The sequence below is a fragment of the Dermacentor variabilis genome, chromosome 3, assembly GCF_050947875.1.
Source record: "Dermacentor variabilis isolate Ectoservices chromosome 3, ASM5094787v1, whole genome shotgun sequence".
Taxonomy (NCBI): Eukaryota; Metazoa; Arthropoda; class Arachnida; order Ixodida; family Ixodidae; genus Dermacentor; species Dermacentor variabilis.
This window is the reverse complement of record NC_134570.1, coordinates 233333906-233359700: the sequence shown is the minus strand read 5'-3', so window position 1 is coordinate 233359700 and position 25795 is coordinate 233333906. Positions and strand designations below refer to the sequence as shown.

Genomic DNA, 25795 nt, shown 5'->3' with positions numbered 1-25795 from the left:
ACCACAAAAGCATGAGCAGCAAGGGCTACATCATGAACTGAACGCTTTTGGAAGCATGGCATAGGGGCTTTGTTCTGTAATGATCTTGCATAATTTTTTTCATTCTTTTCACCTATTTTCATTCACTTGAGCATCAACGCACTGCGATGTTGCCAAGATCAGCCGCTTGGCACGATGGATAATAAAAAGGAACAGAAAATGAAATGTACCTCCACAAAATACACCACCAGGGTGATTGCGAAAATTTGGTGCCCACTGAACGCAAGTCAGTACAGCATACATGGATTGGAAAGAGTGCAGGTGGCGTGCAAAGGCGCGTGCATCTTTTTCCATGAATTAGTATGAATTGGCACTCGCATAAAGAACTTCTCAAGTACTGCACACAGACGTGCACCTAAACAAGTCGGTACATTAAAATCTTCCTGCTTGCAGGCAATAAAAACAGCGCTAAACGGCGGGACAAGCAAAGGGACACAGACAACAGCGCTATTGTCTGTGTCTCTTCGCTTGTCCGGTCGTTTAGCACTGTTTTTATTGCTCGTAATCATGAACCAACCAGCCCAAATGCGTACTCCTTTCCTGCTTGCAGTTTCTCTTTGGTGCCGGTTCCAGCCCCCTTTGACTCACTGTTAGGGAAAGCACATCAACTAATCAAAAGAAATTTAATGAGGGATAGTATGCAGAACCATTTTGGCAAGTAGTTTTGCCTCAGCACGCATAAAAAATAAGAATCACGTGAAGTTATAATGGGACACTGAAGCAGAACTATGCGACTATGCTTACAGCAGTAGCTGCTCCCTAACTTGGTTTTTGCAGCAATTTTTTTTTAACAGCACATTGCCATGTCTTGTCACATGCCTTGCCTGTTTTGTCACATGTGCCATGCCTTGTTGCTGTCATCGTCAGTCTATTTTTATATCCACTGCAGGACGTTCCTCCCTCGTACATTATATTGTACATTGGCTTCTATCCTTGTCAAAATTACCCTGGAAGGGATTGCTTAAAATATTTATCTTGCATATAAAGTCAGATGTGCGCAGAACTGCATGGAAGCGGTTAATGACAGCCTCATTTTTTTAGAAAATTGGCACTCATTTTATCTATACTGTTGTGTACACACAGACTACTAATCATTATGTGCGTTTCCCACTATGCAGTACACCATTACTGAGGCCAAGCAAAGCGACCATAACAAACGTGAAAATATGGTCACGTACATGGGGATACAGCACATAACTAGTGTATTAAAAAATATGGTTTCCTACGCTTATAAAATACTAGTCAGTAATCAGTCTGAAAAGCTATAGTGCCTGAGCTGAATAGGGAGAACATTGCAGCTACTTTGAATATTACAAGTAGGACACTTGTACCATGAGCAGAGGAGCTAGGTCATCGCAAGTGTGCTAGCTCAAGCTGACCTCTCCACCTTTGTTCATTCAAATTAGTTCTCTCTCTCTCTTTAATACAATTCGATGAAAGTACACCATAATGAAAAAAAAAAATCGTCATCTACCCAAAAGCATGGTGAAGCTATAGGAATCCCATACAGTTTCCTTGAAGTAGGAACTTCGCAAAATAAAACAACATGGCAGAACCCATCGCATGATGACTGCAATGGTAAGGCGTTTAGCATTGAATCAATATAGTGACATAAAATATTTTCATCGTCAAAATGAGTTACATATGAAACGTGTACAGCAGTAGAACTCCTGCCTGAGGCTTCCCCATGAACATGCTGTGCCATCTAGCAGTGCCACCACAAAGGCTGTGCATGGCCTCCGAAATGAGAAATATATGGGACCCCTTGCTCCTGCGTCTGGCCTTCGAGTGCCAAGAAACGTGTAATGCGGCAACTGGGCTACGCGTTTCTGGTCACGCTGCGTCATCCAGTGGTGCTGCAGAGAAGTCTGCGCACTGGTGCCTGCAAACACCGGCACTGGTGGCACATGCTCAGTGATCCAAGTTGGCAAGAGGTTCACTGAAGAGCGGCACATACGCAGTACATTTGCAGAGCAGCCTACGTCAAGCTGCAGTCCTTGAGGAACCCTGGTGATGTGGGTTCAATTCCACCCGGCAATGAAGAAATTTAAAGGATCTCTTTTGGCATTGTAGAGTGGCCCAGTGGAACATACCTATTATGCAAAAAAGAAGTGAGGCGTGCAGACAGGACACAAGAGTAGAGAAGTGGACAACACGAATGCCGACTATCAACTGAAGGGAGCACAGAGGCGAAAAAAGAAAGAAGACACAAAACTCATCTGCACATGCTCAGGAATGGTAACACCACGTGGCAGTCGGGTACATGTGCCGGTCTACGTGAGAGATAACTGTTAAGACACTTAATCTCTTCCTTATGTAAAGTAATCGAAGGCTGACTCGCGCACGCACTTCCACCATTAAAGATATGCCATGCCTCTACCATAAGACGCGTATCTTCATTCTTATGCCTGTACAATATCGCGCATTCATCCAACTCTGGCGTGCAGTTACAATCTCGGCAATGTAGCGAAAGATTAGAAGGCGACCCATCAGTTAACAACCTTTTATGTTCCGTTAGCCTCTGATTGATACACCGTCCCGTTTTCCCTACGTAGAACTGGCCACAGCTAAGGGGAATTTTATACACCACACCCATACGACAGTCAGTAAAACTGTTGTTCTTATCGTACTTCACTGGACAAATATCTGTTCGTTTTTTGCCTTTTACCCGCTCCTTTTTATTCTGTACGGCAGCGCATATCTTACCTAGCTTATTGGGAGTAGTGAAAGCAACATTAACATCATATCTACTTGCAACTTTTTTAAGCCTGTGCGACACTGAATGAATATACGGAATAGCCACTACTCTTTTTTTTGCTACTACTGCTTTCCGTAATCACGTCCGTCCCTCTCGAAACCGACTTCTTTAGGCGCTCAGCCTAAAGAAGTTGGTGCATTTAAGTTTACCTGTGTGACAGGGTTGCAAGTCTTGCATCTACAGTGACCCATGTCAGCGTGAAAGAGGTTCACTGAAGAGTGGCACATATGTACACATCGCGACATACTCGGTGACCCAAGTTGGTCCGATGGTTGGTTTCGAACCCTGTTTCCTGGGCACAGTAGCCCAATGTCTACTTATTCAGCCACAGAGTACCCAGTAACCCAGGTAGGCGGGAAAACAGTTAGATACAAACATACATACAAACATAGATAGTTGGCCCCCTGAAAGTGCATGAATTACCCTAGGAATGCTAACACATTAAATGTTTACCCTAGTCTGGGAATCAAACCTGATGCCACACTTCTTAAAGGTCACTTCACAAGCTGAGTTATCCAAGAAGCTAGCATATTGCAGGGCAAAAGTTCATTAATCCTTTGTGTGCTCTCCCAAACTTGAAAAAAATTACGACATAATTATTTTACCTACGATAACTTGTATTCCCTGGGAAACATGGCATCTTTATAATTGTCATCACTCCTTTAGACACCTATGTGATTTAGACGCTATGTGATTGTCAAGCAATCCCAAACAATGCTAAATTGTTGGCAATGGCACATTCCACTCTTGCAAATTTAAGTGCTGAAGCGTGAAATATTGCAGGTTTCTGCTGTGTGAATTCCTGAAGCTAAGGTTTTGTGATGGTCTTATCTGATGAGTGCCTCATCTCTGTATACACCTACCCTACCCTCACTTATTTTTTGCCTTTGCCAACATAATGCTAGTAATTTTTTTTTTTAATGAGAGGGTTAATGCCTCATGGCATACAGGGGTATGGGATGTGGGCAAATAAGGATGATTAAATGAAAAGAAAGATTTGCAGATCTAATGAAGTCCAGGAGGGATCAATAATGTGTTCCCTGCATCCAAGCAGTGTAATGGCTAGGATCATGCAGCGAAAGTCCTGCTGCTGCGAGGTGCCGGAGCCTCGTCGGTTTCAACACAGGGAAAACCCACAACAGGTGGTGGATGTCGGCTTCAGCATTGCATGACTTGCAGACTGGACACCCAGGGTGGGGATATAACTGGCGATAGCACGGCCACTTCCGAGTCACAGCAGGAGTGAGGGCAACCCCGACACGAATGCTCCGAAGCGCAACCTCCTCTGAACGGGTGAGACCACGGGGGAGGGTTACCGCACACGGAGGAATGAGAGCACGTGTGCAGCGCCGAAGGTGCCCCTTTCTTGTTAAAAGGAGGGTGGCATCATCCAGGTGAAGGAGCTGAGGCAGCGACAATGTAGAGGTCACTCTTTTAAAGTGGAAAGTTGGGCAAGTTGGTATACATTCATAATGGTAGCAGCGCAATCAAAACGACGACAGAGTGAAAAGACACAGGACAGCGCTCTTCCTGTGTCCTTTCACTCCATCGTCATTTTGATCGCGCTGTTGCCATTATGAATAGAGGTCACTAGATGGGTTGCAGAATCTGCACGGCTTTGGAACCTCAGAAGGTCGCGTGGGACCCACTCGATAGACATTTGCTGTGCGATGCACACTACCAGAAAATGGGTCTGCTGACATATTTCAGGGCTGCAAGTGACGCATCGCAGGAGCCCCGTCACCTAGAGGGCATCAGTGCAGATGACAATGCGGGCCGTGGGGACCATGGGAAAGGCGGCCACAGAGCACAGTGCTTTCCGAACAGCAAGGAGCTCAGCACAAAAGGAGGAAGGAGGCTCTTCGATCTGAAACCAGGACGTTTTATTCATGGCGGGTGCTAAAGGACAATAAAGTGCAGTGGCCGTTTCACAGTCCTGAATGCTTGCATCAACATAAATCATGATGGAGCCAAGCGGCAGGTGAACGTCTTGAACTATAATTCGGTCACGAAGCGATGCCACCGCGTGAGTTGGTGTCAGGCGACGTATATCGTTGCCTTGTTATCGCTCAGCTGTATAAAGCTCCCGGGAGGAAGAAATGGTGGTGGTAGAATGCTAGTAATTATTCACCAGTTTAGAATGCACAAATAGCCGGCAAACGCTCACGCTAAGCTTCCTAGACAAACACATTTCAAGGCAGCGGCATTTTTTTCTCTAGTCGCCATCCTTCCCATTCTAGCATGCTCTCACCATTGCCTGTGCCTGATTGGTTTAGTGCAGTCATAAGGAATTTCCATGTGCCTGCACTGATCACCAGTGCCCCCAAAAGGTTACAAGGTTTTTTTTCGTGCAGCATGTTTTACAACAACATCATCGTCATCAGCCTATTTTGTGTCCAGTGCAGGACAAAGGCCTCTCCCTGCGATCTCCAGTTACCCCTGTCCTGCGCCAACCGATTGCAACTAGCGCCTGCGAATTCCTTAATTTAGTCGCTGCGCCTAGTCTCCTGCCGTCCTCGACTGCGCTTCCCTTCCCTTCTCTTGGTACCCATTCTGTAACCCTAATGGTCCAACGGTTACCTAACCTGTGCATTACATGACCTGCCCAGCTCCATTTTTTTCTCTTAATGTCAATTTGAATATCGGCTACAACAGTTTGCTCTTTGATCCAAACCGCTCTTTTTGTCTCTTAACATTATGCTAAGCATTTTTCGTTCTATCACTCTCTGCAGGGTCCTTAACTTGCTCTCAAACTTCTTTGTCAGTCTCCAAGTCTCTGCCCCATATGTCAGCACCAGTAAAATGCACTGATTGTGCACCACTGATTGTATGCATCAGTAAATATTTACTGCATGGAATACAGTACCAAAATGAGTGCTGATAATAAATCTGATAATAACAAACTACTTGCTTTTGCACACATATTGAGAAGCTTGGAACTTTAGAAGTGCTAGTTGCAGTCCATGTAGGAGGACGATCAGAGGAATGGAAAAGGTGGAATAGCATTACCTGGGCAACATATCCCACACAGGCTCGCAGTGACATCAGCTAAATGCCAGCATAGTCTTAAGGGTCTATGAGCACAAGCATCCCGTCTTTAGCACATAATGATTCTTCTTCCTTCTCTGCTGATTGGTCTAGCACGAGCATACACTTGGGTTAAGCACATTCGTCCTTTACTCCACGACTCTCCCATCAACCACAAAACACACAGCCCCACCTTTTACCACCAGTCCCGAGTTCCATGGGCCTGCAACCTCATGCTCTGTCCAGCAGTTACAGTTCGAAACACTCTTGGCATTCTCCCTAATTATACTGGAATTATACACAATCATCAAAGCCCATCCACATTAGTGGCACAGCAACTCGCCACATGCCATTTGTCACGCACGGGCAAAGCGCACACCGGGTGAAACGTGTGCCTCCGTGTGTGTTTTGCACAATCCTACAGAGTGAACTCTTGTGCTTCCTGTGTTACGTCAGACCCCGCCCCTTGATTTTGGTGAAAAAAATTTAATTCTAGAGCTTTTTGAGCCAAGACCAAAGTAAAATTATAAGTAAGAGTGGGTGAATTTTAGAAGTTTCCACTATGAATAGAATATTACACACTGACTATTGATAGTCGTATTCGAAAATGAACTATTTGCTACTTTCAAAAACGAAACTAACCAAATATTTTGCAACAACCGACTGTTACAGAGACCCCGAAACAACATTACTAGACTAGGTTCAGTTTTCAAACTCCTGTAACTGCGTAGACCCACCACCGATCCTCGCATCTTGTGGCGCTGCTGTTGCACTTTGCTCGGTCAGCACGGCGCGGATGGGGCGACAAAGCACTGTCCGTTGTTTATCTGTTTTGGCGCATTGTATACATGCGTGTTTTGCTGCAGTCTCGGGGCATTTCTGCGACACTTGTGCTTTTTAAATGCCGTGTGCGTTTTGAAGTGTTTACGGGCCATATCATCCAATTTTATTTGGTGACGCGAATGCATATTTATGCTCCGTTCCTGCAGCGATAACCTACTTTGAATGTGCAAGTCTGCTCGCAAGGGAGCAAAGCTCACGTAAGTTTCAACATTGCACTTGTGAATGCAGTGCTCTGGTGAAAGAAACAGTGCCAGCTTCATTTTTTTTCCACCCCGAAATGAAGTGCTGTGAGTGTGTATATGCCGTGTGTCCCAGCTAACTTCAACCAGAGTTTTAAGATATGCGAATGCCGCGTAGCTGGTCACAACCAAGGTAATGCTATTTGCCGTAGCTTGGAGATATTCAAATTATTTTAAGTTCACCTAGTTAGGTAATGTGTAGTCAATTCACACACACACACACACATATATATAAATAATTAATAATTGTTCAATTAATTGTTAGTGAATTACTTAATTTAATCATTAATTAATTATTTCACTTAGGTAATTCATTGCCACCACTAAAGGTCGAGGCTTCAACTCTTACCAACGACCATGGGTTCGAGTGCCTTAACTCTATTCCAATTAACTGTGCCTTAATTAACTTCACCTAATTCACTCTGCCTTTATCCACCCTGCCTTAACTGGCGTCGTGAACTGCCTCGATTGGTTCGCTTGGGCTCCCGTTACTTTTTTGGACCATCGTGTGGTCGCGCTAACATCGCCTCATGAGTCGTACCATGCGTTCGCATTAATAATTAATTAGTACTAAGCAGCAACAGCTGATTACAACTACTCATCGGCTACTTACAGCTACTTATTAGCAACAGCTGATTAATAGAGCGCAGTGGACGGCCGGGGCTGCTGCGGCCTTGGACTAAGGAATCTACAGCGCACTCTCGGGCAGCGCAGCAGCATTTTCACAGCTACGTAAAATTTTTTAATCACTCTCCTAAACGCGAGTCTATACAAAGATTTAAAGATGCATCAGTGAAAACACTTGCTGAGTATGTAAGCTGTGAAGTCGGAGGACCCGAGCCCCTTCGCGAACGCAGAGCTGCGCCCGCGTAGAGCTACCTGCGGTGCTCCCGCCCTCTAGCGGCAAACCAAGACATGGGGGCACCCACGGTGTACGGCGCCTACGGAGAGTTTGACAACTGAACCTAGTCTTGTAACGTTGCCCTGAAATGATTTTGATGATTTTGTACAAGCATACTGAATCATTAGGGTAGGTCCTTCTAAATATTAAAGTTCATAAATTATTTATTATAAGGTTTTAAAAATGTGCATCACTACCGATTGCAGCGACGCCACTCCCCTGAGTTTTCAGCCACAAGCTCACAATTGAAGTAGTTAGCCCAACTGACATCAGTTGGGCGAGCTATCTGATTGGCCACCCAGATCTTGTCATCAATAGCATTTCCAACTATATGATGAATAAATGTCATTCGTAATAGTTTGAATGTTGTGCTAAGAGATTTATTAACAACGGATGCAGGCAAATGGGTAGCAGTCACAAGCGTTCTGCCAAGAACAGGAACCACGAGCTCATACCGGTAGCGATGGTGCTGAGGCGCAGGCTACTTTTCTTCGTTTCAATCGCCCTCCACAGAAAAAGGCACCATCCTGGTGGCTTAAGGCGAAGAGACTACTACTGGGTCGTAGTACGGCTTAATGAGAGAGACGTGGACAAGTTTGGGGCCGCGATGGCGGAGGTCTGTCGATGGCGTGAGGGGCTCTACGATGTAATTGACGGAGGACGTTTTCTCCAGGATGCAGTAGGGTCCAAGGTATTTTGCGAAAAGTATTGCGGAGAGGCCGGGTGTGGTAGCGGGTACCCGAAGCCATACAAGAAAGCCACGAGAAAAAGTTGGTGCAGAACGGTCGGCAGGTTGACGGGGTTGCTGTTGCCACTGGTCCTCGGTGGAAAAAGAGCAGGCAAGCTGGCGGCATGCCTCGGCATGACGAGCAGCTTCAGACAGCGGAATGCTTTCGGACGCGTCAGGTGTATATGAAAGAATGGTATCGAATGTATTAGAAGGTGCTTGTCCATATAGGAGAAAGTAAGAGGAAAATCCAGTAGTTGCTTGGGCTGCAGTACTGTACGCACACATCACGAAAGGGAGAACCTGGTCCTAGTTTGGATGATCAGAGGTGACTTACATCGAGAGCATATTGCTAAGAGTACGGTTGAAGTGCTCGGTCATGCCGTTAGTTTGCGGATGGTAGGCATTAGTGGTACGGTGGACGATTCGGCATTCGTCGAGTAGTGCCTTTAAAGCATCGGAAAGAAAGGCGCGGCCTATATCGCTCAGAAGTTCGCGAGGGGCACCGTGGTGAAATTTGCAAGGACGAAAATGTTTCAGAAGTCTTTTTTTCCGCTCACAATTGAAGAGTGGAATTGTCTGCCAGTGTCTGTTGTTGATTGTGCAAATGTAGATTACTTTGTGAAATCTTTGTCATTGCACTTGATGTAACCCTCTCCTGCTAGGGCAGCATTGCTGCCTGCAGTATTTTGAAATGAATAAATAAATAAATAAAAATTTCGTAACAGAAACGATGCAACGTCGCGGGCGGTGGCAGTCGGCAGAGTGGCTGTTTTAGCATAGCGAGTCAAGTGATCCACTGCAACAATCCAGCAGTTGCCTGTTGGAGTGGAGGGTAGCGGTCCGTACATGTCAATACCAACATGATCAAAGGGTTGACTAGGGCAGGGAAGGGGTTGTGATGGGTAGACTTGGCTAGAAGGTAATTTTCGGCGTTGGCAATGAGCACAGGAGCAAATGAACTTTTGGACGCAGTTATACATGCCGCGCCAATAAAATCGGATGCATAGTCGCGCATAGGTCTTGAAGAAGCCGGCATGCGTGCACTGAGGGTCTGCGTGGAAAGCGTCACAGATAAGGTCACGGAAATGGCAGGTATCACAAGAAGCCACTTGCGACCGTCAGAAAGGTAATTACGACAATAAAGAAGGTCGGCATAAATGCAGAAGTGGGTAGCCTGGCAGCGAAGAGCACGAGATGGTGAAAAGGTGGATGGATCAGAAGGGAGTGTCGCTAACTCATTAAACTTAAATGCTGCAAAGACGAAAGCAGTTTAATTTTGCCCTCAGCATAAAGCACTCTATATAACCAGCAGTCTAAAAATTAGGTCATCAGATATACCGATATTACGCGAAGCTAAAGGTCCTGGCGCAGTTTTTGAAGAACACATGACGTGGACAGTTCAAGTAAATGAAACATTAAATAAACTTTTAAAAACTGTAGGGGTTTTGTGCAAATATCACCACATCTTGCCTCAGAATATAAAATTGTTAATTTACAAACCCCTGTTTTTGTCGAAATGATCGTACTGCTATTTAGTCTGGGGCACAAACTAACACTCAGAAACTACATAAACTTCAAAAGAAAGCCCTTCGCAACATCGTTAATGCTGCATACGACACACACATGGAACCAATCTTTAAGACTCTAAATCTATTACCAGTAAATGAGCTTTACCCTAAAATGTTAAATAAATGCTATAAATTGAAAATGAAAAATAACAATTCATTTATTACTGAATTGTCCAGATTATGCCGGCCTGAGCATGCCCGTATGCATTAAACTTAAATGCTGCAAAGACAAAAGCAGTTTTATTTTGCCCTCAGCATAAAGCACTCTATATAACCAGCAGTCTAAAGATTGGGACGCATTGAGAAATTGGACACACTGAGAATGCGTGAGCTTTGGAAGGTGCCTAGAACACGTACAAAGTACGGCACTCGGATGTTGAAATACCAGATTCCTGCGCTGCTTAATAATCCAGAGATTCAAGTATAACACAATGCCACACCGAATTGTCTTATTTGCTTTGCTGTGACATTCTATTTTTCGGTGCTTTTTGCTTTCGCAAAAGAATGTGTAATCTCATGAAGTATTCATGTACTCATGTGAACCTGTCGTGTGTTCAAGCTTATTTCTTCTTTATTTTATTATTTCTTTTTACACAATGGTTTGTTGTTATGCTTATTTTACTAGTATTTATGACAATAGCAGCTGATTTAAGATCGTACAAAAAATACACCTGAATTCTGTACACTGTTCGGTTTATTTATGTTGGCGTGCTGTACTTGTTATGCGCCTTGTCTGCCACTACTCAGGGTTGCAGACCTCGTCAAGCCTGATAGATGGCTTTTTTTCTGTACCCACCAAGTGTCTTTGATACAGAAATGATTGATTGATTGATTGATTGATTGATTGATTGATTGATTCTGAGGAGAGCACTGATCCAGGGATCCTTGCGCTTTCCGACGGCATGTTGCGCAGTGCATGAGATGTAAGTGTGGGCTCAAGGGCGGATAGGCAAGCACAGTCAGCGGAGACCGGTGAGTGAGAAAGGGCATCAGCGTCTGTGTGTTTGCGGCCAGAACAGTACAGATTGCGGATGTCGTACTCCTGTTGCCTAAGGGCCCAGCCAGCAAGTCGGCCAAATGGGTCCTTAAGAGTAGACAGCCAACAAAGGGCGGGATGGTCAGTGACAACATCGAAAGGGTGACCATACAAATAAGGACGGAATTTTCAAGCGTCCAAATAATGGCTAAACACTTTTTCTCTGTAACAGAGTAATTAGTCTCGATCTTTGTTAGAGTTCGGCTCGCGTAGGCAACAACACATTCATCAAACCCCGCTTTTCATTGTGCGATTACGGCGCCGAGTTCGACGCTGCTGGCATCGATGTGGACCTCTGTGGAGGCTGCAGGATCAAAGTGGCGGAGGATAAGTGGCACGGTTAGCAGGTGACATAATTTCATGAAGGCGTCACCGCAGGTGGGCGACCAAGCGGAAAGTTCTTTGTCACCTTTTAGAAGGGCTGTCAGGGGTGCACTTATGGAAGCGAAATTTCAAATGATACATTGGAAGTAGGAGCATAAACCAAGGAAACTTTGACGCTCCTTTAACTTCTCTGATTGTGGAAAGTCGGTGACAGCACGGAGCTTGGCTGGATCTGGAAGGATGCCGTCTCGCAATACAACATGGCCAAGAATAGTGAGCTTTTGGGCGGCGAAACGACATTTTTTTAAAGTTGAGTTGAAGTCCCGCGTCAGTAAGACATTTCAGAACGTGCTCGAGACAGCTGAGATGTGTTCAGAAATCAGCGGAAAAGACAACTACATCATCCAGGTAGCATAGACGTGTTCCATTTGAGGCCGCATAAAATATTATCCATCATTCTCTCAAAAGTGGTTGGAGCGTTACACAGGCCAAAAGACATTACGATGAATTCGTATAATCCGTCAGGTGTTACAAATGCTGTTTTAGGTTGATCAGATGGTGCCAAAGGGACTTGCCAGTATCCGGAACGTAAATCCAGCAAAGAAAAGAAGTCCGCTCCCTGCAAATAGTCGAGAGCGTCGTTGATGCGCTGTAATGGGTAAAAGTCCTTGCACATTATCTTGTTCAGACGTCGGTATTCGATGTAGAATCGAATAGAGCCATCCTTTTGCTTAACAAAAATGACCGGTCACACACAGTAACTGTTTGAAGGCTGCACAACGCCATGCTTGAGCATGTCGGCAACCTGATGGTCAATGACACGGTGCTCAGAGGCGGATACAAGGTAAGGGTGTTGCCATAGTGGTGCATGACTGCCGGTATCTATGTGGTGAAACACGGTCGATGTGCAGCCCAAACCAGAAGCATAGCTGTCAAAAGAAGTGCGAAACTTCTGCAGGAGAGCGATAAGCTGGCTTCGTTCTGAATATGACGTTTCATCGTTGATGGAGCAGTGGAAAGTGTCGAGGAGTGGCTGATCAACCGCAGGGTCACAAGTAAGTGCGCTAAGATCCGCAGAGGTAGAAACAGCAGGAGCGTCAAAGATGCAAAAGTTGTTGACCGGATGAACAAGGCATAGACATTCACTATGAAATAAAGGTAAAAAGTAGGCCGTGGGATTGTCGATGACCATTTTCGTGACACTACTGTGAAACATATGGAGAGCAAATGGTAGTGGAGAACATCTGTGGCAAATGGAACACCTCAGAGGGCGTAAAGAGAACAGTGCCATCAGAAATTGCAGCGCATGACACAGGCACAATGAAGGAAAAGCATGAAGGGACGGCATTGTCTTCGGACACAAACAGTTTAGCACTAGAAGGACAGTTTTCGATAGTCTCAAGGTTGGGAAGTGCAGAAAGTTTCAGTTCGGCGTGACAACAGCCAATAATGGCATTATTATTTGCAAGCAAGTCCCAGCCTAATATAATGTCATGGGAACATGAGGGCATCACGACGAATTCGACGGTATACAGTAGTCCTTGAATGAAGACGCGAGCAGTACAGGCAGCGAGAGGCATAATACTTTGAGCGTTCGCGGTTCGAAGGGAGAAGTCGGAAAGAGGCGTCAAAACCTTTCGTAGTATGCAGCAGTGTTCGGCGGAAATTACGCATACGGCGGCTCCTGTATCCACAAGTGCCAGGGCGGCGATTCCTTTGACAGACACTTCAATTATGTTGGCTGGAGAGGGACCAGGACTTGGGCATTGCGATGTGGACATAGTTCATGCCTCAGGAACTGCGACCATCAGTTTTTCTGCTCAGTGGACGCAGGACGGCGCCACATCGGAGAAAGCGAGCGACAACGTGGAGATGGTGAGCGGCAGGTAGAACGCAGTTTATTTATTCATTTATTCAGGTACCTACAGCGCCCGTTGAGGGCATTTTTGTAGGGGGGATACAATTCCAAAACATACATCGTCATGCAGATGACACTGTGTAAATAACAAACAATAAAAATACAACGCATTCCAATACTGAGCAAAATGATAAGAGAATCATGAAGGCAAGAAAGACGTAAATATTGTCATAAGAAGAAGCGTATACAAAGAATTCAAAAACACACAGCACAAAAAAAAGTTCGTTCAACAAAATTTAATTTAACAAAACGCGTGACAGAGCATTTTCAAAAGAAGATTGCGAGGCTAAGACAACTTTTTCTGGCAATTTATTCCAGTCATGCACTGTTTTGGGAAAAAATGAGTTTTTAAAGACATTTATACGGCACTGGTATTCTTGAATCTTTAAAGAATGATCTAAACGGGAGGATATATAGCTGGGAGGTTTCATGTATGAATCTTTAGACAAACCTGTTGCGCCTCTAAAAATACTGTAAAATAGCTTAAGTCTAATGTATTTGCATCTGTCTTGCAATAGAGGCCAGCCCAAATTTTTGCACATCTGAGAGCTGCTTTTGGTGAAATCATAGTTTGTGGACAAACCTTGCTGCTCGCTTTTGAATTCGTTCAAGTTCGCTGATAAGTGTTTTTGTTTCAGGGTCCCAAGTAGCACAACCATATTCTAATATGGGATGCACGTTTGTTAAATAGAGTGTTTCCTTCAAATCAGCAGGTGCCTGCTTGAAATTGCGTTTTAGAAAGTTTAACACACGGCTAGCTTTGGCAGCAATATGGTTTACGTGGTCGTTCCAGGAAAGGTTGTTTGCGAAGATAACACCCAAGTACTTGTAATTCTTAACAAATGATAAGTTTCTGTGGCCTAAAGAGTACTGGGTAGGTAATGGATGCTTTTTATTTGTAAATTGCAGAACTTTACATTTTGAAAAATTTAATGTCATGTTCCATGTCTTGCACCATGCCAAGACAGAGTCAAGGTCACTTTGCAATTCATAAGAGTCGCTTATACATGTGACGTCATGGTAAATGCAACAATCATCAGCATACAATCTGACCCGACTGGAAACCTGGTCAACTATATCATTGATAAATATTAAAGAAAGAAGAGGGCCCAAAACTGATCCCTGGGGAACACCCGATAAAACTGCAATATCAGATGAACTTGTGCCTTCAAGAATAACGTGTTGCTTTCTACCAACGAGGTACGCTTCGAGCCATTTCAGCAGGGTGGGTGGAACTTTGAGGGTAGACAGTTTCAGTAATAATAAATTATGTGCGACAGAATCAAAAGCTTTTTGAAAATCCAAAAATATGCAGTCAACCTGGTTACCATTGTTAATGGAAAAAGCGATATCGTGAGCAAACTCGATCAGTTGTGTGTCGCAAGAAAATCCCTTTCTGAAGCCGTGTTGCATTGGACAGAAAAAGTTGTTATCCTGGAGGTGCTTAAATAGATTAGTGTAAATGATGTGCTCTAGCGATTTGCATATGACACTTGTAAGGGAGATAGGCCTATAGTTTGCAGTTTTTGTTTTGTTGCCACTTTTATATAGAGGAACTACGTTGGCGCTTTTCCAGTCATCGGGCAAAGCGCCGACATCCATTGATTTTTGAAACAGTGTTACTAAGAAGGGAGCAACAGAAACTGCACAGTTCTTCAGGATGCAGTTCGGAATACGGTCAGGACCGGGTGCCGTGTTTACCTTGAGCTTCTCCAAAAGTAACACTATTCCATGTACTGAGAAATCTATGCTACTCATCTCCGTAAACTCATTCACAATATGTAAACTGTCGGTAGGGCATGTCGATAGAGAAAAACTGACTGAAAATAACGATTAAACTGTTCAGCCTTGCCTTCCAGATCCGAGCTATAGTTAAAGTCATCTATAATATCTGGAATGTTGTCTCTGACGCGCTGCTTACTTTTTACATATTTCCATACTTGCTTTGGATTATTCTTTATTTTCCCACCAAGAGCACCCAGATACGCACGTTCGGCCCTGCGCATCTCCCGCGTTATAATCTTGTTCAGCTCTTTCAATTCACAATGCAAGGAAGGCTCTGGTGATTGACAGTACCTACGATATAAGCGGTGCCTTTTGTTCATCAAAGTTCGAATGGCGGCGTTCATCCAAAGCTTATCTGTTTGACACTTCGACGAAATGGTGCGTGATGGAACATACGTCTGAATTAAGGCCAGGAGTTCTGTCTTCAGTAGGTGCCACGTGGAATGTATATCAAGTCTGGAACTGTGATGTCTAAATTCTGGGAGAAAGGCATCGAGTTCATGCGATAGCGAGGCATAGTCTCCCCTGTCGTAATGAAATACCGTGCGTGGTGGCGGCTTTCTGCGGTGCTCGGAAAAACAGGTTAATCTTGCGATTACCACTTCATGGTCGCTTAAACCGGGAATTGTGGTGGTTGAAGAAACGAGCGTGCGATCATTGCAGAAAATCAAATCAAGTACATTTGCACTACCACAGCCTATTCTAGTTGGGCATTCCACAAACTGAAATAGGGAGTGAGTATTAATCATTTCACGAAAAGCAGTATGAAGAAGCGATGTGGTCTTTATATTTGGCTTAAGAGAGACCCATTCTACATTAGGTAAATTAAAATCACCACCTAAAATAACGTAAGATGCATCCAGGGTTAGTAGGATGTTGCTCAATTAAAATAGGGGTTGCGGTGTTTTAGGGGCTGGAGATCTGTAAAATGAACCAATAGCCATTGAGGAACCGTTAGCCAGTAGGACCTTACACCAGACCATTTAGCATATCTTGCTTTCTGTGTTACGAGGTATGCTGTTAAGTCCTTTATCGACAATTACAAAGACACCACCGCCATGCTTGTTACGGTCCTTCCGGTATACGTTGTAATTAGGCGGAAATATCTCGCAGGTGCCTATTGTTTCGTCCAGCCATGACTCGGTGCCAATGACCACCTGTGGTTTGACCAATTCCAAGAGTGCAGCAAACTCTTCTTTTTTGTTCTTGAGGCTGTGGCAGTTGACAGCAATAATTATAAAGTCGGATTTAGGATCTGCTCTTTTCTGCGATGCAGGACTCCTTGATGGCTATTGATTTATGCTTTTCACGGTATCAGTAGCGCTGTCATAGATGTAAACTTGTTTTGCCAACTTTAGCTTGTTGACATTAAGTTTGAAGTCACCGCCACGTTCCCTGGCAAACTGTATCAGCTTTTTCCGCTCATGCCTTACTTTATTCGAGTAGTCTTCACTGATAGCAAAACCGGTATCTTTTAGTTGAGGCAGCTGCAAGTAAGCGTTGCTTGTCTTTGAAAGATAAGAATTTCACTAGAATTGGCCGTTTTTTTTCTTGTGAGTAATGCCCAAGTCTGTGCGTTCTTTCCACAGCCATCGAGCTAAGTTGTACACTTAGCTTCTCAGCGCAAAATGTCAGAATCCGTTCTTCAGACAGTGCCCATGTTTCATTCTCGGAATCTGGGTGGCCATGAAAAATCAGGTTGTTCCTTCTTGCTCTGTTATCTAGATCGTCTTGGCCTTTGTGGACTGTCGCAAACGAGGAAGCAACCGATTCGACACGAGACGAGATCATTTCTATCGATTCTTCTAACTGTGGGACACATGATACGCGGTCTTCAGCGCACACAACCTTGGCTGCGAGCTCCTCTACTTTTTGTTCAATGGCCTGCTGATTACTTCGAAGCGAACGAATTTCGTCAAGAATGTCGGATTGTTTTTCCAAGATTGATGGTATCTGCATAATAGCCTTAAACATTTCCTGTTCTTGTTCTTCGGTAAGAGGACCAAGATTCAACTCGACATCCCCGGCAAGCAGTAAGAGCAACTTTGAAAACAGACAAAAAATGGCAATAGAGCAGCACAATCTTAAACAGAACACGCGACATGCAAGCATGTACAGCAATTGGGTGGGATCTGACGCCAGTTTTCTAAAAGGTTTGCCATTTACACAACGATAGGAATAACCAACATGTAGAAACACGAAGCGTAAGTGCCTGGCAGCCATGGCGGCGCCAGATCCCGGAATGGTCGGCTGCGGCGGCTGCTTAAGTAGTCCTTCATCCACCATGGGTCACCTTCGGATGACCCATGGTCGGGTAGCGGGTCATCGGAGGTAGCGGGTGGCGGCATAGGAGGAAAATGCTGTCGGTCTGGAAGCGGCATAGATGGCGGCAAAAATGCCGGGGGTCGATGCATAGAGGGCGGCAAGAGCGTTTGTGGAGGAGATCGGGAAACTGCTTCACCGTAAGTGAGAGGCGCAGTGACAGGTGTCTGCTCAGCGGCTCTAGGAACGGCTTGAGAGACTTGCTCTTGAATGAAGTCGCGGATTGTAGAAGGCAAAGAAGGTGGTGGTTTCGCGACAGAAGACATCAAAGATAGCTGGCGGGCAACCTCTGCACGAATGAACTCCTGAATTTTTATGAACAGAACAGCACGGTTGTGTTTGAATCCAAGGCTTGACAGAGAGTCGGCGGGCATAGTGGGATGTTGGGTGTGAAGCCGTTGCCTGCACAACTCATCGCAACTCTAATTCTATCACTTCAACGACAGTGTGAGGACTCTTCGATAATAACATTTGAAATGCGTTGTCCTGAATACACATAATATATTTTTGATCTTCTCCTCCTCTGACATCGATGCATTAACCCAATTGCAAAGGTCAATACTGTCTTCAATGTAGCTCGTGAAGTTCTCTCCGACTTCTTGGGATCATGTGCGCAAATGTTGTTCTGCACGAAGCTTTCATACTGCTGGCCGCCATAAATTTGGGTAAAGCTGGTCTTGAAGACCAACCACGATGTGAGGTCGGGTTCATGGTTTAGAAACCATAGTTTCGCAACGTCCATAAGGTAGAATGCGACATTTCTCAACTTGGTAACATCGTCCCACTGGTTATGGGCACTCACTCGCTCATAAGAGACCTGCCGTGGTTGCTCAGTGGCTATGGTGTTGGGCTGCTGAGCATGAGGTCACGGGATCAAATCCTGGCCACGGCAGCCACATTTCAACGGAGTCGAAATGCGAAAACACCCATGTACTTAGATCAAAGAACCCCAGGTGGTTGAAATTTCCGAAGTCCTCCACTACAGCATGCCTCATAATCAGAAAGTGATTTTGGAACGTAAAACCTCACAATTTTTCTTTTGCTCGTAAGAGGAGATCCAATCTTCAACGTCTTGATCATCTGTGCCGGAGAAGATAGGGGGATCTCGCTGACGCAAGGCACTGGCACAAACCAGGGTGGGCGGCACCGCTGGAGGAGTTGGAGTGCATGCATCGTCGGGCATGATAGGGGGTAGAGTGCGACTCCAAAGTTCCAGGGTAGTCGAAACCCAGCACCTCCACCACTTGCTAGGAGATTTATTAGCAATGGACGCAGGCGAATGGGCAGCAGTCGCAAGCGTTTTGCCAAGGACAGCAACCACCAGCTCATACCGCTAGCGATGATGCTGAGGTGCAGGCTACTCTTCTTCGTTACAGTTGGTTAATTTGTTTCTATAAAAGCATGTAACAGCAAGAGAATAAGGACAATCCATCACTACACTCAAGCTCTTCCAGCACATGCCAAGTATCATCTGCTTGTGTTACAATGTTGAGACGAGCTATGCGGTCAGCCTCAAGCGTTCTTTTCGCAAGCACCAAGGATCACCCTTGTTACGTTGTGGGCTTGAAATTAGCGATCGGCAACATGTAAAGCTGTGCCATCGTGTCCCTCTGCAATGCAACAGCGAGTGGAGTGGCTGCAGCACACCGGACTGTCAGCATTAGATAGGCGCCAGCATCTACATGTTTGCGGCCTCCACTTCACAATGGAGGATTACTACCACAACAGGGAGGTTTAGCGTGTCCGGTATTTGGGTAAACACAAGCACAGGCACATGCAGAGTGATCGTTTTACCAAATGAACGGAAGTGCAAATGTGAGCGGTCTGCAGAGTGCAGCCACCTGGTGGCACAGAGCTAATATAGTAGAAACCAAATGCAACCAAGTGGTAAAAACTTGAATTAGCCTAGACCTTAGGAGGGAATGGAAGAAACTTGTACCTAAGAAGCCAATCAATCAGTTAGTGGTAAGAGGGAAAATAGAAGAATTCCGGATCAAGCTACGGAACAGGTATTCAGCTTTAACTCAGGAAGAGGACCTTAGTGTTGAAGCAATGAACGACAATCTTATGGGCATCATTAAGGAGTGTACAATAGAAGTCGGTGGTAACTCCGTTAGACAGGACACCAGTAAGCTATCGCAGGAGACGAAAGATTTGATCAAGAAATGTCAATGTATGAAAGCCTCTAACCCTACAGCTAGAATATAACTGGCAAAACTATTGAACTTAATCAACAAGCATAAGCAGCTGACATGAGGAAGCATAATATGGATAGAATTGAACATGCTCTCGGGAACGGAGGAAGCCTAAAAGCAGTGAAGAAGAAACTAGGAATTGCCAAGAATCAGATGTATGCATTAAGAGACAAAGCCGGCAATATCATTACTAATATGGATAAGATAGTTCAAGTGGCTGAGGAGTTCTATAGAGATTTATACGGTACCAGTGGCACCCACGACGCTAATGGAAGAGAGAATAATCTAGAGGAATTTGACATCCCACGAGTAATGCCCGAAGAAGTAAAGAAAGTTTTGGGAGCTATGCAAAGGGGGAAGGCAGCTGGGGAGGATCAGGTAACAGCAGATTTGTTGAAGGATGGTGGGCAGATTGTTCTAGAAAAACTTGCCACTCTGTATACGCAATGCCTCATGACTTCGAGCGTACCGGAATCTTGGAAGAACGCTAACATAATCCTAATCCATAAGAAAGGGGATGCCAAAGACTTGAAAAATTATAGACCGATCAGCTTACTGTCCGTTGCCTACAAAGTATTTACTAAGGTAATCGAAAATAAAATTCTGTCAACCAAAGGACCAGGCAGGATTCCGTAAAGGCTACTCAACAATAGACCATATTCACACTATCAATCAGGTAATAGAGAAATGTGCGGAATATAACCAACCCTTATATATAGCTTTCATTGATTACGAGAAACCGTTTGATTCAGTCAAAACCTCGGCAGTCATGGAGGCATTAAAGAATCAGGGTGTAGACGAGCTGTATGTAAAAATACTGAAAGATATCTATAGCGGCTCCACAGCCACCATAGTCCTCCATAAAGAAAGCAACAAAATTCCAATAAAGAAAGGCGTCAGGCAGGAACATACGAACTCTCCAATGCTATTCACAGCGTGTTTACAGGCGGTATTCAGAGACCTGGATTGGGAAGAATTGGGGATAAAAGTTAATGGAGAATACCTTACTAACTTGCGATTCACTGATGATATTGCCTTGCTTAGTAATTCAGGAGACCAATTGCAAGGCATGCTCACTGACCTGGAGAGGCAAAGCAGAAGGGTGGGTCTAAAAATTAAATCTGCAGAAAACTAAAGTAATGTTTAACAGTCTCGGAAGGGAACAGCAGTTTACGATAGGCACTGAGGCACTGGAAGTGGCAAGGGAATACATCTACCTAGGGTAGATAGTGACCGCGCATCCGGATCATGAGAGTGAAATAATCAGAAGAATAAGAATGGGCTGGGGCGCGTTTGGCAGGCATTCTCAGATCATGAACAGCAGGTTGCCATTATCCCTCAAGAGAAAAGTGTATAATAGCTGTGTCTTACCAGTACTCACGTACGGGGCAGAAACCTAGAAAAGGGTTCTACTTAAATTGAGGACAACACAATGAGCTATGGAAAGAAGAATGATGGGTGTAACATTAAGGGATAAGAAAATAGCAGATTGGGTGAGGGAAGAAATGCGAGTTAATGACATCTTAGTTGAAATCAAGAAAAAGAAATGGACATGGGCAGGGAATGTAATGAGGAGGGAAGATAACCGATGGTCATTAAGGGTTACAGACTGGATTCCAAGGGAACGAAAGTGTAGCAGGGGGCGGCAGAAAGTTAGGTGGGCGGATGAGATTAAGAAGTTTGCAGGGACGACATGGCCACAATTAGTACATGACCGGGGTAGTTGGAGAAGTATGGGAGAGGCCTTTGCCCTGCAGTGGGCTTAACCAGGCTGATGATGATGATGAAGAAGTGCATGTTACTTTGCTGCTGATGTAAATTTTCAGCAGGAGCATAATCGTGAACACGTCTTTTTAAATGCTTAAAATGTTTTGCACTTAATAACAGCAATCCAGTATTAGCTCTGTTTCTGGCTGGTTAAGCTATGTGCAGGCCACTCAGGCTGCTCACGTTTACCCTAACAGCCCTTCCTCGGAGCAATAATATTGACACGTGTACTTATCTTTATCGGGCGACCACATTTCGCCGCCTAACAAATGTAATCGCACAGCGCGGGACGCGCCTGCATGTATCCAAAGTTTCTGGAAAGTTATCGATGCTTCTACCTGGCTGTCTGTTGTCGCCAAACGTTGTGTTATCTAATTTCATCGCGTGATGCGAATGGTGTAGAACTTTGTGGAAGGCACGCGGGTCCCAACGATTAGTCTGGAACATTCGACGATTGATGTATAAAAGCCGGTGCACTTGACCTGTTGATGAGATTTTCGACGATCGCCGACTGTGTTTGCCGCCCTCGTTGTGCTTTAAGTGTAGCCTGTTTGTGGGCACAGGCTCGCCCAATAAAAGCTAGTTTTGCCTTTCACAGTATTGCTACTGTGTTCTTTGACGTCACGACCACGTGACATCTGGTGGAGGTGCTTTGCATTCATGTACCGGACGCCCCCACAAAGCCGTGACCCAAGCCCTCACGCGGAAGACACCAACGTCGCCAAGAACCAGCGAGGTAGCCGCAGGCTGCAAGGACTGCCCCCGGAGCACGGACTTTTGCCTGTGACGACTAGGAAGATGGCCACCAAGTCCACCTCAATAGCAGCCCCAGCGTCCCCCGTCGTGCTGCCGCAGCCCAGGGAGCCTCCGACGTTCTGCGGTTCAACTTTCGAGGGACGTACGAGAGAGTCGCTATGTTTAACAACTAGAACAGTGACGACAAACTGCGATATGTCTTCTTCGCATTGGAAGATGCGGCCAGGACGTGGTTCGAGAACCGAGAAGCCACCTTAACGACCTGGGAACTTTTCCGTAGCGGCTTCCTGCAAACATTTACAAGCGTCGTGCGAAAAGAGCGAGCCCAAGCTCTACTGGAGACCAGAGCGCAGCTGCCGAATGAGACGACTGCGATCTTCACTGAGGAAATGAGCCGTCTGTTCCGCCACGCTGACCCAGAAATGTCCGAGGAGAAGAAAGTCCGCCTGCTGATGTGTGGTGTGAAGGAGGAACTTTTTGCTGGAATGGTACGAAGCCCATTGAAGACCATCGACGAGTTTCTTCGTGTGGCCACCAGCATCGAGAAGACACTCGAGATGCGAAACCGGCAATTCGACCGCCGCACGAACTCCACAAACTACGCCAGAGTTCAGTCACTGGCCACCGACGACCTACGCGAGACTACCCGAGCTGTTGTGCGGGAGGAGCTATAAAAGCTGTTCCCATCATCACAGCCTCAAGTGGCTTCGATTGCAGACACCGTGCGTGAGGAGCTCCAACAACAACTTGGAGTAGCCCCTGAATCGCCGCAGCCTGAGCCGCAAGCGATGACCTACGCCACCGTCGCATGCCGTCAAGGTCCCCCTGCGCGACCGCGCCAGGGCCCTGTCACGCCGCAGTTCCGTCGTCCGCCGCTGCCAACATGACCACCCGTCGCCCAGCGCACCTACGCGAGAAAGACGGACATTTGGCGCGCTCCTGACCACCGCCCGCTCTGCTACCACTGTGGAGAAGCGGGTCACGTCTACCAACGATGTCCATACCGGGAGATGGGACTGCGAGGTTTTGCCGTCAACGCTCCGCGCCCGCAGCAAGGTGAACGCCCCCGCAATATCACCGACTACCTCGCCGCTACTCAGTGGAGCTCTTGACGACCGTCGCGTTCGACATCACCAGGCCGCTACCTGTCGCCGCAGCGCCGAACATACACTGGCCCAGCCCGGGGCCGGTTAGCGAGCCCATATCCGGAAAACTAAAAGCAGCAACCGATGGAGGTGCGGTTGCTGTTCGTCGAACTGACGAAGATCCTCCGCCGCCGACGAAGACACCAAAGAAACTACCTCGACGACATAACGACACGCCGCCGTCCCGACGAAATCAGGAAGCCAAGACTACACCGACGAAAGACGACTTGACGACGCGACGTTCCAACTTCAGTGCAACACGACGCAGCCATGATCCGACGCCAAGACCTAACTGTAACGCAAGACAAAGAACCACCGACCTCGACGTGCTTCTCGACGGCCACGCAGTCACCGCCTTAGTAGACACAGGAGCCGATTACTCCGTCATGAGTGGACCCATCGCCGCCCAGTTGAGGAAAGTTAAGATTGCATGGGAAGGCCCTCAAATTCGGACCGCTGGAGGACACCTGATTACGCCGACTGGGATCTGCATGGCAAGAATTACCGTTCATGAGCGGACATACCCTGCCACCTTCGTTATCCTCCACAGTGTTCACGGGACGTCATTCTCTGCATGGACTTCCTGAATCAACATGGCGCAGTCATCGACCTGAAGTCGAAATCGATAACGCTGTCGCAAGATCAAGCGATACCGCTGGAGAGCTGTCGTAGTCACCACGCCTTGAGTGTGCTCGAAGATCAAGTGAGCATCCCGTCGCGCTCCAGCATTATTATTTTCGTCGGCACCGAAACACCCGCTGACGTAGAAGGCGTCATCGAGGGCGACCAACATCTACTGCTCGACCGTGAAATTTGCGTCACAAGAACGATCGCTCGACTCCACGGAGGGCAAGTAGATGTTATGCTAACCAACTTCAGCCAAGAGTTCAAGCACATCAACAAGGGCACCACAATCGCATACATCAAGGAAATTGTGGAAACCTGCAATGCCTTTGTCCTCTCGGATTCTGCCACATCTACCCCGATGAGCATAGTCCCCGAACCAGACTTCGACATAAATCCAAGTCTTCCCATGAGTAAGCAGCAACAGATCAGTAGTCTTCTCCGACAATACAAAGACTGCTTTTCGACGTCATCGAGGATTCGACAAACACCAGCTGCAAAGCATCGCATAATAACCGAAGAAAGCGCTCGACCACTCCGCCAGAGCCCTTACCGAGTTTCGACGCGAGAATGTGAAGCTATTAGGCAACAAGTCAATGAAATGCTGCGCGACGACATCATCCAGCCGTCGAAAAGCCCGTGGGCCTCTCCTGTAGTCCTGGTGAAGAGAAAGGACGGAACTCTAGGCTTCTGCGTCGATTATTGTCGACTGAACAAGATCACGAAGAAGGATGTGTACGCACTTCCACGGATAGATGACGCATTGGATCGGCTCTGCAACGCTAAATACTTCTCGTCGATGGACCTCAAGTCTGGTTACTGGCAAATAGAAGTCGACCAGAGAGATCACGAAAAGACTGCCTTCATCACGCCAGACGGCCTCTACGAGTTCAAGGTCATGCCATTCAGACTGTGCTCGGCGCCTGCAACAAACGTTTCAGCGCGTCATGGACACGGTGTTAGCTGGACTGAAGTGGCAGACGTGCCTTGTTTACTTGGATGACGTCGTTGTCTTCGCTGGAAATTTCGACGATCACCTTAGGTGGCTTGCGACAGTGTTAGAGGCCATTAAGTCATCAGGGCTCACTCTGAAGCCGGAAAAGCGCCGCTTCGCTTATGATGAGCTTTTGTTCCTAGGCCACGTCATCAGCAAATCAGGAGTGAGGAGACCCACAGAAGACAGCTGCCATTGCAAAATTCCCGCAGCCAACCGACAAGAAGGCAGTGCGCAGATCCCTTGGCATGTGTGCCTACTATAGGCACTTTGTCAAGGACTTTTCATGCATCGCGGAGCCGCTAACACATCTAACCAGATGTGATGTCGAGTTCAAGTGGGAAACGCCGCATGCAGTTGCCGCCAGTACTTGCACAATTCGACGAGGACGCCGATACCGAAATCCACACTGACGCCAGTAGCCTACGCCTCGGTGCCGTCCTAGTCCAGAGGACAGAAGGACATGAATGGGTGATATCGTATGCTAGCCGGTCGCTGTCAAAAGCGGAAAGCAATTATTCTACTACTGAAAAGGAATGCCTCGCCATCATTTGGGCTACAGCTAAATTCCGCCCTTACCTCTATGGGAGGCCATTCAAAGTCGTCAGTGACCATCACGCATTGTGTTGGCTAGCTAACTTAAAGGACCCTTCAGGACGGCTGGCGCGGTGGAGCCTCAGACTGCAAGAATATGACGTCACGGTAATATACAAGTCCGGAAGAAAACACTCCGACGCCGACTGCTTATCGCGCGCCCCCATCGATCCCCCGCCGCAAGACGACGAGGATGACGACGCCTTCCTTGGGATAATAAGCACGGAAGA

The 25795-nt window shown here is 46.3% G+C and overlaps 1 protein-coding gene across 2 annotated transcripts in view; it reads right to left on the bottom strand.

Moving 5' to 3' along the window:
• LOC142576725 (uncharacterized) overlaps positions 1 to 25795 on the bottom strand; it is a 58677-nt gene that overhangs the window by 825 nt on the left and 32057 nt on the right. The gene's annotated exons all lie outside the window — the stretch shown is intronic.